This window comes from Anoplopoma fimbria, chromosome 3, assembly GCF_027596085.1.
Source record: "Anoplopoma fimbria isolate UVic2021 breed Golden Eagle Sablefish chromosome 3, Afim_UVic_2022, whole genome shotgun sequence".
In the NCBI taxonomy this organism is placed as follows: Eukaryota; Metazoa; Chordata; class Actinopteri; order Perciformes; family Anoplopomatidae; genus Anoplopoma; species Anoplopoma fimbria.
The window spans coordinates 21,157,743-21,171,760 of NC_072451.1; the positions used below are offsets into that span (position 1 = coordinate 21,157,743).

Below are 14,018 nucleotides of genomic sequence, written 5' to 3' on the forward strand. Positions count from 1 at the left end.
GAAAACCATGGAATGCAACGCCGGCCTTCATTTTAATATGACATATTTCACCATCACTAATGTCAATTTTTTTATTAGTTTACAATAACAATATATTGAATTTCATACTTCTTCTTTGGGGTTTGTGTTGCGAGACAAAGGAGCATTAATAAATACTTTTTTTGTCTTGTTTATTACCAACCAACATAATAGGTTTATCATAACAGCAGAAAAATGGCATGATCTTAAAAAAAAAGTTTATTGCCTTATATCCACAATTGTGAAATACTTCAAAGAGACTGGACAATATATGAGATATAAGTTATTATAATGAATAAGATAAGACAATCAAACGACATTCAGTGCAAATGCAAAAATCTGATAAATGGATTTCATGATTAGTATCGCTTTGATTCAAGTCACCAATGTATAAAATATACTTTAGACAAGGACATAATATTTCTAGATATCTTCTAATAGAGCTTCCTTATTTAGCTATTTCCTTAATTTTAAATAAAAGTGGGTTTTTTTCTCCCTGGGAACACCTTAAACACACTCAAACAGTGTACATCCTTAACAAAAGCAGATGAATAGGGAAAAAGAGACAGTTGCATATTAATCTTCAAGAATCATTCATCATTCATTTATCAGTGTCAAAGTGCATTTTAAATCCCACTCCATTGCTGGCAGTTAACTGTTAACTGTATTTAACCAAATATCATACATTTAAGTTGAGCTTTAAAGAAGATCATAGAAACGTTACATCGTCCTGTGACTCCACCCAGCACCACTGAGCATCATATCCCAGCAAAGCCGTGTCTCTATTGGGCGCACTCTCTTCTTCTTCCATGGAATTGTTCTGTGAGGCTTTGAAACTCTCTTCAGTTTGATGCTCCGTTTGTGTCTCTCCTGACTGCTTAGTGAGGGAAAATCTATTTTTCACTTTGCTGCTTGCCATGTTAGATCTGAGGAGAGCTCTTCTGATGGTGTCAGCACCGTCTTTGATGTCTTGTAACGGAGCTACATCCGAATCCTGTGGTTGTGAGTTTTCTAATTTGGCACCAACCAAACAGTTGGCAGGACCAGATGAGGACCATCCACGGCTGCCATGTGTGGAACGACTGACTTTAAACTTGAAGGTGGAAGGACTAGGAGGTCTTTCCTCAGTAGACTCGGGGATCAGCATGTCAAAGGAGCTCTTGTGGTTTGATTCACCATCATCAGCGTGTGGTGGGTGATCTGCTGATTCCTCGCCAGAGTTTTCAGTGAAATCCTCAGTTGGACTCTGGCTTTCTCTGTGGGAGCAATGATTTAAATACTAAGCCACATATGAAGCCTGAGCCTTAAAACTGAAAATGCTTTAAATCAACATCATGCACGATTCATGTTTCATAAGCTTCTACAAGTTTTTGCTGAAATTCAGAATCTGAACTTACACACAAAATAAGTACATTTTAGATTTTTAGTGGTTTAGGTTTTAGAAGTTGCTTGTTGAATTTACACTGCAGAGATTATAGGAAATTCTCAGCTCAATAGTTTTATTTACTACACTGCAGGTTTGTGAATTCTAATAGCAGTTTATATGATATTCTATCAAAAGTTTTTCAAGACAATTCCCTGTCAGTTTCTCTTTTGAACATTGAACATTGCGTACTTTCTATGCAATGACCCTGGTTACATTGAAGACACGCACACACTACACCAATAGTTTGGTTAAATTTTGGTCATGGTATGATTTTGTTTAATGCACCTATTCATACATCTACACTGGGTTCCAAATTGCTTACTTTTTATTTTAAGAGCACTACATACTGCATCAGTCCTGACAAAGTACAAACGTGTTGCATGCAGTATGCCTTCAATTGATAACTACTAATTCATCATAACAGGGTACCTTGAACTTTGACCCCCCCGTCATAAATATTCTGCACACAGGATTGTTGTTTGGCTGGAAAAGCAAGTTGGCTTGCATAATGAAATGCTACAGGATGCAGTAGGACATCCTGGTATTTTTGGCATACACTATTTGAGGTACTATGTATTGGGTCATACTAAAACTAGTATGGGTATTGGAAAACACAAATAATCTATTCTTTTTTATTTTAAAAAGTAATGCACATTTTCAATTAGAGCAGGTTCCTGTACACCTGCCAAACTAAGCTGCACTGTACCTGCAGGGTGACATGGAGAGCCCGTGCTCCTCCACAGTCACCAGGCTGCTCAGGCTGCCTGTCAAGCTGCTGCCACGGCTGGTTAAGGCCCCCGCTCCTCCATCAGCCAACGCATGGCCTCAATACCTTCGTGAACGGCCACCAGCTGGCGCAGAATCTTCACATCGGCAGAACGCAGCCACCGCTGCAAGAATAGTGAGGAGTTAGATAAGTGAGATGCAAGTGTATAGTGTCTGTGTGTGAGAGTTTGCACTGCAGGTATGTGTGTATGGGGAGAGAGAGGTGTGTGCATTTAACCTCTCAGGGGCCCCCCAGATATAAATTAACACACACACACACACACACACACACACACACACACACACACACACACACACACACACACACACACACACACACACACACACACACACACACACACACACACAAATGCCACACACCACACATCTAGTTTCACACACACAAAACCATTACCCTTTCCAACTAAGCCTGTTTTCACTTTAATGACTAAACTAATGCATTTTCACATCACACAAACACATTGGACTGCATGAACACTCTTCAGATGCATCTATGAGCTGTCTGTTTACAATGTGAAAGCTGAATTTGGCTGTTAATGTCATGGTTTGGTCTTGCTATAATCAATTTGTAGTTTTTTGTAAAAAAGTCACTCAAGTTTAAAAGAGTGAGGCCCCTGCTTGCATACTCATTTGACAACAAAGCATTAAGCAGAACAAAAGAGCAAAATAAATTAGAAGAATGTTGGAGGAAGTCAGGTACGGTGAAAGGTGTTCAGAGATTGAGCAGACAGAATGTGTGAAGTGAATCGAGATAAATAAAATAGACAGCAGGTAAGGGGTGTGGTGGAGAGACAGGTGACACTGCCTGTCAGTAGCAATAAAAACAAGTAGGGGGAGTGGCTCAGAACTGAAAGCAGTGGTTTTGACATTTCTGCAGTTCAGAGACAAACATTCTTCTGTCATCAGAATAAACAGAGGAGTTATTGCTGAAACAAGTTGTGCAAGTTGTTGCTAAATATGGTAGGCATGCAGGCGCACTCAAACAGTACAAACTCATGTTGGGTCACTACAAAACTGAAAGATTTGGTCCATTTAGGAAAATGCATAATTCTATATTGTCTGTGATAGATTCAATGCTGAGAACAGAATAGGAGTATTTACCATCTCTTGTTTTAAGCTGCTTATTTTGTCAGAAAAGCTGCTCCCGAAGGCAGAGCTGCGGTCTCCCCGGTCGACCACATCAGACCTCCAACCATCTTCGCAGTCCGCAGCATCCCTCATCCAAATCAGAAGACTTTGCGGTGTTTCCCTGCCAATCTTATTTTCCACTTCACTCAGATCTGGGAACAAATCGTGGTTGATTTCCTCTGCCATCCCACCGCGCAGTGATTACTTCCAAGTCCTCCGATCGGTGGCTTTGGATGGAGAAGAAATTGTGCGTAAACTTTCCAAATTCCACTGTTAAGACTCCACAGCGGGGAAAACCCACACAGCCATGAATCTCCCACACTTACATGAAACGTTATATTCCTGGACACTCAACAATAGGACATGATCGCGAATGACAAACCTGCCGCAGAGGCGCAGAACGAGCCATGAAAACGCTGGAAGGACAGATCACCTGGAGCTGCTGACATGCTGTGGGCCATTCACGCTACAGAGGTATTGATGGTATGTAGCACAGAATGTGATGCTGGAAAGTGGAAATGCTCTTTGTGTAGTGCTCAAACAATGGTGTGATTTCCATCCCAGCGGTCACATGAAGAGGCAACACCTGTGAGCACCGAGCTGCTTGTGATGTGAGAAGTTAGATCTGTGAAATCACCTGATTATTGACTCTTTGTGATGTGAGAAGTTAGATCTGTGAAATCACCTGATTATTGACTCTTTGTTAGCCTGCTGCCTTTAAACGTTCAAAGACAGATTAGGCCTATGTGTAACTTATTGTTGATTATGTAGGCCACGCCTGAATATTTAAACATTCAGAATGTAACTAAGGCAGTAAACCTGTATTTGTAAAAAAATATATATATATATTTTAGGGTAGCCACAGAATAAACAGTGGCAACTTCTGTGTTAGTTCATTCATCATTTGGGAGTATTGTGGTGATAAGGGTTTTATGTAAATAGCTAGCCTACTTGTTCAAATAAGTTTACTTGATAAAGAAACAAAGAAAAGGGGTTTGTATTTTTTAAAAGCCCAGATTGTTTTTTGGCTTTACAGTAGATGCAGGCGCTGGCAAAAATATAAATATATATTTTATTGCCATGTACAAATGGGTTTTGAGACAGTGTTTATCATATTGTGGAAGTGCTTAAAAGGGACAGTTGTTCTAAAATCCAAAATACATAATTTTCCCTCATGCATGTAGGGCTATTTATCAATCAAGATTGTTTTGGTGTGAGTTGCCTAGTTTTGCAGATATCGGCCGTAGAGATGTCTGCCTTCCCTCCAATTTAATGGGACAATATGGCTCTCGGCTTGTGGTGCTCAAAGATCTAAATAACATTTCAAAAACTCAACAGCAATGTCTCTTTCCAGGAAATCATGACCCAGTTAGTCAAGATAATCCAGAAACCTTGTTGTGAGCAGTTTCATGTAGGAACTATGGTATTTTTTATTTTGGGGTGAACTGTCCCTCAAAGATACTTTGTAGAAGAAACAGGTCTGTGCTGTTTCACAGCCCACTTTTAGACACAGAGACAGGCCAAATAAGCTGTTAGCAAACTAACATCTGCCACACACTCAAATAGATGATTTATTTTTATTCATCCGTCATCTTGCCCCATATTGATGCCTTTCAAAATCAGGGCAACACTTATGGGAGTCTCCTGCTTCCTGATGATTGAGGATTAGACCAGTTGTGCAATCAGTGCATTGTCAAAGAAGTATATAATACAAAATGATGACATTGACAGTCTTAGATAAAAGGTAAAGCAACTAGCAGAGTGCGTGCCTGAAAATAGTTTTATGATGAGTCATCAGTTTACCTGAAACTAAGCTGAGACCTCAGAAGGTGAAGTTAGTTTTATGTGACAAAAGCCAGACAGTGGGAGGCATGTTTGAGACTGTGGGACAAAACTTTGAGGAGGGTTTTACCACTGGCCACTGTTAGAGGGAGACAAACACCACTGCATGCAACACGGACTGCTTTTTACAAGCTGTTATCAGCCAAGTGGCTTTGCCTGAGAATTAGCAAGCTCCAACATTGCCAACTGTTTTAAAGATAATGTAATTCAAATATAGAATTATGCAATGAACATACCAATAGCATGATAAGCACAAATCTCACAACATACACACTGCAGTTGGGAAGATGTTCAGAAAAACAGTGAATATCTTAATTTCAAGTTTGTAAAAACAACTTACATCATATACAAAAATAAAATAGCACATCGAAGTTACTGTCCCACAACACAAAAACATTCACATACCAATTAAGAGACAGCAACTAATTACAACAAAAATACACAGGAGGGTAGAACTATGTTTCAATGTATGAATCTCGATCTCCCAGGTGATATAAAAGATGAAATATTACTAGCTTTACCTCCCTTACTCCAGTTTAGTGGCTAATAAAGTTCAGTCAGCTTTAAATCTGAACTGTGCAACAGACTCCCCTGGTTCATTTTACTGGAGCTGCTATGTGGAGACCAATAAAACACTGCAGCAGTCCCAGGTGAATTAATGAATGTGAATACGAGGTAGGATTGTGTAAAAAAAATAATATATATATGTTTGCTTAAATATGCTTTTGTATATAGAGAATAAAATAAATCACAATATGTAGAGAAATTATAAATTAACCACCATGATACACAAACCATTTCTACAAGCTAAGGCTCCTCAAACCACACAATAAAGCACACATGCAGGATGGCTACTCCTACTCTACAAGAACAAATACAACTGAAAATGGCCCCTCTAATTGATTAGTTAAAGGCACACTAAAATGGAACAATTGTTCGCTGCTCTCGTAGTATCTTCAATTAAAATCTTATAGAAACATTAATATATAAAAGGAACCTTTACAAGAAACATTTTACAAAACATATGTTAGGTAAAAATAAATTGTATACCTTGACTGGAACACAATCCCCCGGTCGGAGACATATTGGTGATTGGAATCTATATCTATAAAGAACCGTGTTAATATTGTATTAAATGGACAAGAAAAACTATGTTAAAACATCTCTGAGCTGCTTGATCATTCCTTGTTATTTGGCTGATGTGCCTTAGAAATCTCCACTAGAAAATAACACACTTTTTAATCAACAACTCTTTAATTTAATACTATGAGCTTAAACAAATAGTTCATGGTTCCAAAAATACACTTAAACTGGGATTTTGAACATATTTTCAAATATGGAACATACAACATTTAACACCAAACAAAGCCTCAGTTACTCTCTCAGGTGAGTCTAATTGCAGGAAGAAGACCAGGTGAGCTTCCCACCCCTTTTTATAGACTCCCTTCCTGGGTCCTAGTGCTAGACCTTCTATTACCTTCCCTTACACTAAATAATTTTTTGTGCACATAAATAGTTTTGAAATGTTAGCTGTTGTATTGTTACAGCTGTTGCTAATGTTAATGTTTAAAAAGCTTTAAACTGATTCTCTTTATTTCTTATGGACATAAGATGAAGCATTAACATTCCCTCCACACTTTCTGTCTGCTGCAGCATGAAAGTCTTTGTAAGAGACGAGACATCTGCTCAGCCACACTCTCTGACTTTTGCACATAATGTACAGCTTCTGTTGACATGATCTGGTGGTTGATGTGTTTTGGAGAATGAGCTAACTCGAATCTAATAGCTTGTTTCCTCTGAAAGGACCTGTAGATGGCAGCAGACATTCAACATTTCTAAGCACTCAGATATTCGATGACATTCTCAGAGGTTGAACAATCAAGCCTGATTCTGGCTCCTCTGGGATTTCATTCATTAGCTCTGTTTTCTTAAGAGTACAGATTCAGTTTCACCGATGAGGCTGTCAAACCGTGAAAACTGAGCCCAAGTCAACACGCTGAGGTCATCTCGTCTTATGAAACATAATGTTTTCAGTCATTTTATAGGAGAGTTTCCGCCATTAATTCTCCAAGTTTCTTAACAAACATGCTCACATTCCATGATTTCATCGGAGAGGCATAATACTGACAGCAAATACGTCATACTTGACACAACATTCTTGTAATGTCCTTGGAATGAAAAAGCAAGTGGGAAGTTGGAATGAGGAGTGGATAAAAAAACCTTGTTACTGCAACCCCAGGGGGGTGGCTGTAAAACATTACCCACGTATTAGCAAGTGTTCTCAGGGTAGCGCAGAGTAACCCTAGGGTCAGCGTTACAGGAGGTCGAGGGTGAGCATAAAAATGTTGCACACTGAAAGAATTATGTTTTTTACGAGTCGGGGCCTCTTACTTCCAGTTTTAGGGAAATCATAAACTTACGCAAACATAAAGAAAATGGTCAAATTGTGGATGTCATTGAAAGGCCAGCATTATGGGCAGATAGGATTTTTTACAGCATCTGTCAGGGCAGTTAAGTTTGATTTACTAAGAATCATAAAGAGGATGTGGGGGTTTATTAGGGGAGTTGCCTTACTTTATTTTTTTTTGTTGCCAAACCACCTGAAACGTGAAAAGCAGGGACATGAACGTCAAACCACATTCACATATGTGGATTGAATTTATCCCAAAGTCTCTTACACATGGAGCACACGTCAATGGGAAGAGAGGAATAGATATTTTACCATCCTCGTGTTGTAGCCTAATTCCCCAGTGAATAAGTCTGAAGCGTGGCGTGTGTGTGTGTTTGCATGCATCGAGTCAAGGGTCAGAAAAACCCCATAACAACTGAGGCCACTGGGCCAGGAAATCCTCCAGGTGCACATGGTCCATGGAAAGACCCTCTCGTACAAACAAAGCCAATCAGGGAGGGAAGGGACCCAGGAACTTTACAGCACAATTAGGCCAGAAATCACTCAGTGGTTCGCTTACGTTTCCCAAGAAAAATAAGCTCTCAAGTGTGGAAATCTTCACTTGTCAAATGTACAGTACACAAGAAACTTGAGAGCTACAAGTGTTGGTAGGTGTTTTTGTTACCTTAGGACGGAACCAGTCTAGCTGTTTCCCTCTGTTTCCAGTCTCTATGCTCAGTAAAGCAAGCTGCAAGCTGTGCGTTCATATTTACTGTACAAATAAAAGAATGGTATCAATCTACTTGTCGAATAGCATATTTACCAAAAATGATTGAACATATTAAAAAGATTATGCAAAATGGCCCAAGATTAAAAGAGAAACAGATAGTTAACAACTCCCGCTGCTCATGAATCTTTAGTTAGGTGATCACGCTGCTCTGCGCATCTGTTTCCATTTAGGAACCTACAGAGAGATTAAATGAGTGTGGAAAAGTAATGGATCTCATATGTATGGAGAGGCCCATTTACATCCTGTAATTGTGTTGTGTTTATTCAAACCATGACATAAAGCACAGATCCCAGAGCTGAGAAGATACATAAATACAGAGTTTACAGTGCGTGAGAGGCATACCAAGGAGTCAATTAGTTTCCACTGGAAAGCTTGCAATGTCAAACAACATTTTGCACTATCAATTGGGGCAAAACAAAAAAAAAGATGCACATTCTGCGTTAGCACAAACAGATAGCCCGTGCTGTCTGACTGCAGGTCATCAATAGATTCCTGCTGCATCAATCTTTGTTGTTTTAACAGATGGCAGCGGCACCAAAGAGCTTGTGCTGTGCCTGATCGAATGCTTGATAGGAAAGCCCAGAGGAGCCTGTGTCAGAGGCCACAGGGGCCAGTAGATTCCATGCACATTAACATTCCTGAATAAATAACCCCAGGGAATGTTATTGTGGAGACGTTAAACAGGATTTTCCTCCCCGAGCGCAAGAAAACGGCCAGGCATCACTCCGGCGTCTCCATCGCCTCGGGTTAGGAGGAGCTAAAGCAGCCGGTGCCAAAATGAAGGGCTTTTTAAACCCCCTTATATCCTATCCTTCCTTAGAAGAAGAAAAAAACAGCAAATTGCAACACATGAAAGTATTCTGGTGATTCTGGTTTAATTAATTTAGATATTGTCCATCAGATTTAAGTAAAGTACCTGTGCACATACAAGGAATTTCTCTCAGTCTTTTTATCCCTCTGGATGTACTTACACATAATTAGAAATAACATCTAGGGACAAGGCCAACCAAGCTGAACAAATAAAGGTAAAGATCGACAGGACTATTATGTACACAAGACAAATTTGGTGTTTATATAATGTTCCTGTTATTGTACACACAAACACATCTGACCAAAAGTGATATTATCAAGCACAAACATATTTTATAATTATTACAAAAACAGGCATAGTCCTGAATATTTTTAATCTTTCTATATTCTGCTATGTTGACTACACAAAGAGTTTCACATTGTTTTCCACGCAACATGTGTTTGTAATAATGGATTTTCGTCGGGACCAGTCGGGGTGGAGAGGTTAAGTATAGTCAAGTAAATCTTATTTATATAGCCTTATATCACAAATTAGCAAAATACGATAAAAGAAGGCTAATAGAAGCAGAATGTGTGGCTAAACTATGTGACATTGTTTAAAATTTGTGCCATTTGTGACAAGATGTTAACACTATACTGAAGTTGGAATCTCAAATATGTTAGCCAACAGCTGTCTACTTAAACATTGAGAAACATTAGCATTCATTTTGAGTCCGGTTTGTGTCCATCTGCCAATTATAAGTCAAATATTATCTCTATTTAGCTCTGTTTTGCTTTCCTTCAGCGGATAAATGCTCCAATATGTTCATCAGCTAGTAGCTAACTTTGTCTGCTTGCTTTTTGGTGCCGAGCATGAAGTGTGCAGTCGATTTTTAGAAATTTGTTCACTGAAAACAGCTGCTTCCTGCAGCCGGTGTTTTTGCTGCCAAATATGTCGCCAAGTCAGAATTTAGAGTGATTTGGAAATATATTTTCAACATTAACATCATCAACTATGAGTTAATATGATGATAGTTTTGAATCACAACTAGTAGTTGCTTAATTTGCCCTCAAAGACTTTTACTTGAAGAGTGTCATTGTCTTGCACAACGACAACAAAACTTCACACGACCAAGCAGTCGATCTGTTCTACTCTTCAGCCTTACGTCAACTGGGGTTGTTGGAATTCTGATTCTTCTCTCTAATCACCATTAAACGACCTGTCAAACAGATGACTACTGGCTCAAAATGGAAAGCTACACAACGAAACCCCTTGCAGTTTCATAGCTCCCCTTCTACTCAGAAAGGCAGTTATTGCCAAATCCTTGACGATGTCTCCCCCTCGCTCTCTCTGTGCATGTTGTGGTGTTAGACGCCTGGGGAGGATGATTCTTTTGGATCGACCAGTTGCTGTGTTATAGTACAGCTTGGACTTAGCTAGATAGGACCAGAGTCCACCCTTCTCCTCCCCTGGTGAATCACACATTCCTAATGTTGGAGGTCAGCACTGAGGAAGGACTGCAGCTTCAGACACATTGATGATTGCGTGAAATATAGCGGTTCATGATTGGGTGATTTTTCTCTGTAAGGCCTGTGAAGGCTTTCTGTAAGTGATCTTTCTCCAGAGACATGTATTCATTGCTTTAAAGGTCACAACCGAGCGCCTGCCGAGTGACATGAGAAAAAAAAGTGAATAAGGTCAAAAGCCTATGGCCAGGTGCCAAAGGAAATACAGGTTTCGGTGAGAATGAGTGCGGTACCTGAGATTTAAAGTTAATCACACGGGGAAAGTTATACCCTGTCTTCCTACTCTGCCCGCTTTTTTTTCTCTTCTCAATATTTCTGACCTGTCTCGTTCTTCCCCCTGCATTTCTCTGGTTACTAAATGAAAACACATGAGGCCCTATAGAGGGGTTCTGGTATTTCGTTCACCTCTGTTTTACACACAAAACATTTACGCTTGATTGCACATTACATGTTTATTATCACTCTATTATCTTATCATGTGAAGGCCTGAGGAAACACAAACCCTCTGCTATGTGTTGACATGTTACCTCAGTGGTGATAGCAAGCGGCATGACCGACCTCCATCCACCTCCTTATCTCAGATATTTAACAACATGTGTCATAAAAAGATAAAGAGCCCCACTGGTGAGATGTTGCTGTGCTGTCAGCAAATGGCTGCCAGTGCCAGGTGAGCATACGGAGAGCAACAGAGCTCGCTGCTTACAATGTTTGATGAAGTCAGTGTTTGTGTTCCGTCAGCAGTATATTCTTCTTGGCTCCGTCCCCATGGGGCTCCTTCAGACACATATGGAGGTAATTTGTTCAAATTCTTCAGCAGAGAAAGAAATAAGGAGGGGGGGGGGGGGGGGGGTGGACGGGTGGACGGGTGGGGGGGTGGCCTTGGGATTTTGAGGTTGGGGGTTGGGAATGGGGGTGGCCTTGGGATTTTGAGGTTGGAAATCAGTTTGAGATGTTGGGAATGAGTGGGGGTATACGTCTTTAGGGGTAAAGGGAACAGGGGGTTTTGTGAGAAATGGCTTTTAAAGAGCTTCAACAAGTAACATGCTAGTCTGCGTTTAGAGATATAATGAGAGTCGCTGCATGATTGTGACATCAAACAGAAAACAATACATAAAGTCTATAACCACATTTACAAAGGATCCTCCCCTGGTGAGGATGATTTTGTTCAGCAAATGTCATGATAATAAGCCTTTTGCTTTGAAGTCCTCTGGGAACCATTAATAGTCACAATAAAATGAAATGATGGACATTAATTTGGGTATAATGTGATTCGCCTGATGGTCTAAAATTCTAATTGCTGATGCTGTGGATGACCATCAGGTCAAAACTTTGACCTTATGGTGGCACCAGACAAAAGTTCAGCAAGCTTGATGCTTTAAGGGCCATGCATATCTAGAACAAAGTTCATGGCAGTCATTGTTTCACAGATGTTGCTGTTGGGATATTGCTCTTTGGGGCAAAGTATTTGTGACTGACCAGTAGACTGGCTGACGTCATCATCCTTAGGCCCCGTCGCCTGCAATAAAAGATGCTATAAAGAAGGAATGTTTCTGATTGTTATCTCTGCTTCCATGGTGTGACTTCCATAGAAACCCTTCGAGGGACGTCGTCCACAAGACATGGATGGCTGAAATGTTGATGCTTAGCTGGAAATGTTGCAACAGCACAAGTCAAACACTAATCACACTTAACCCTCTGTGTACATTAGACTGCTTCAGGCTCAGACTCCTGGCCAGCGTAGCCATGTCTCCAGATCAGCGCTAAAGGTTGTGATGGCAGAGATTTCGCCTCCCTCTTGATGTTTACATTATCCAGACACAGGGGAGGATGAGGAAAGAAAGATTGAAACAGAGAAACAGAGAGAGAATTACTTACAGCTGCAGCACTGCAACTTAAAGTCTGAGGGCTTCTGGGCACGGACACAACACATTATAGCTAATATTAGGATTTAGAGTAGTTTTTATGAGGGGCGTTCACATGTATTGTGTTTGTGGATGAGTGAGGGGCTGATGAAGGAGACTTACATAAGATGTTTAGTGCCCGCTGTCTTCGCCTCGCTTTTCTTCGCCTCACTTTCCTTCGCCTCGCTTTTCTTCCAGTTCACTCCAACAGAACATTTACAAATGATGAATGTGCTTGTAAACAATTAATATAGAGGGATTTAAGATTTGGTGCATTTCCATGTAAATGTTTCAGGCTGATGGTGAGAGCCCTGGAAACTGATTGTGTGCCATGAGCCAAGTAAAGAAAAACTCTCCAAAAGTCCAAAAGCTTGGCACGGCTCAGAAGTCAAGGTCTCCCGGGGAGCCGGCCATCATCATGGTGTTCTGTGAATAAGAAAAAACATGCCCAGTGGAGCTGTAATGAGGTCACTTATCAGCCAGGGCATTTGGAGGGTGTGCCTCGCTTCCTCTCAGCATCCCTCCATCTGTCAGGGAGAGGACAAATGACCTCAGCGACTACTGCCAATAATGTCATGTGGCGTCAGACTCTATGACAGGCTTCAAGTCGACTGATGGAGCAGACGGGCCAAACTCTCCCTGATGTACCGCCTTTCAAGAAGAATGAACCAGGTTGGATTTTTTTCCATTGCTTCTTACTTCTTTTAAACTTGAGTGACTTTTTACAAAAAACTACAAATTGATTATAGCAAGACCAAACCATGACATTAACAGCCAAATTCAGCTTTCACATTGTAAACAGACAGCTCATAGATGCATCTGAAGAGTGTTTATGCAGTCTAATGTGTTTGTGTGATGTGAAAATGCATTAGTTTAGTCATTAAAGTGAAAACAGGCTTAGTTGGAAAGGGTATGGTGGTTTAATGTTTGTGTGTGTGTGTGTGTGTGTGTGTGTGTGTGTGTGTGTGTGTGTGTGTGTGTGTGTGTGTGGTGTGTGTGTAATGTTTGTGTGTGTGTGTGTGTGTGTGTGTGTGAAGGGGATAAAGAATAAGTCGACACTTCTGAGCAACCACAATAGTGCTGCAGAGTTCATGAGAATAATTTGTTAATCACACAGGGTAATTACTTCACAAGCAATAGGGGTTAAACTGCGGTGGGAAAACACAACAACAGTTTTTTTTTCTCCAGACCACATGAAAAGGATTCCATTATTTGAATGTTAAAAGCTGCTCATCAAGAAAAGCCTCTTTGAATCCCAACAAGAAAAATGGCTCCAGCGAAAACTAATGCTGTGCCATTTGTTGGTCTGGTGAGTACTAAAGATATTCTCAGCCTCTTTCATTTTCAATTACAACCAAAGATATCTTTGAGAAAATCTTGCACCCCTGATGGTTTAATGGAGCGGGTCAGGACTGGCTCACA

At 40.4% G+C, this 14,018-nt stretch overlaps 1 long non-coding RNA gene across 2 annotated transcripts; it reads right to left on the reverse strand.

Annotated features, from left to right (window-relative positions):
- Positions 1-364: 364 nt before the first annotated feature.
- Positions 365-6,623, reverse strand: LOC129089216 (uncharacterized). 2 transcript variants are annotated; one of them, XR_008531121.1, is made up of 5 exons: positions 6,548-6,623; positions 6,251-6,305; positions 3,332-3,585; positions 2,151-2,334; positions 365-1,274 (listed from the first exon to the last, which is right to left on the reverse strand). It is a non-coding gene; the product is annotated as an uncharacterized LOC129089216 (long non-coding RNA). The 2 variants fall into 2 exon arrangements; XR_008531122.1 differs by having other exon boundaries at positions 6,579-6,597.
- Positions 6,624-14,018: the final 7,395 nt, after the last annotated feature.